Source organism: Hylobates moloch, unplaced genomic scaffold (assembly GCF_009828535.3).
Source record: "Hylobates moloch isolate HMO894 unplaced genomic scaffold, HMol_V3 SCAFFOLD_241, whole genome shotgun sequence".
Classification (NCBI taxonomy): Eukaryota; Metazoa; Chordata; class Mammalia; order Primates; family Hylobatidae; genus Hylobates; species Hylobates moloch.
The window spans coordinates 36,901-37,337 of record NW_026652516.1 but is presented as its reverse complement, the minus strand read 5'-3'; positions in this window follow the sequence as shown (position 1 = coordinate 37,337).

Below are 437 nucleotides of genomic sequence, written 5' to 3'. Positions count from 1 at the left end.
ATTTCCTTTGGCTATATGCCTAGTCACAGGATTGCTAGATCATATGGTAGTTCTATTTTTAATTTTTTGAGGGACCACCATCCAGTTCTCTATAATGGGTGTGCTAATTTACATCCACTGTTGGAGAGCTTTGAAAGACCGTCTGTATGAGTATGGAAAGTCATGTTCTTCTCTAACAAGTTTTCAGATCATCTCCTTTCCAAGCCTGACTGATGGGCAAGTCCCAGAACTCTTAGAACCCAACCAAGTCATATGTCTCCTTCCCACTGAGAGAGGACATGTCCAAAAACTGGGGACACCCACAATGATGCTTTCCCTTCTAACCCCCCTGGCTAAGAAATGGCTTTGCCCAGAAGGTCCACAGGAATCTAGGTGGTGCCTAAACCCAATCAGCCTCCCAAGAAAGACCCTACCAACCTCCCAAGAAAGACTCTCAC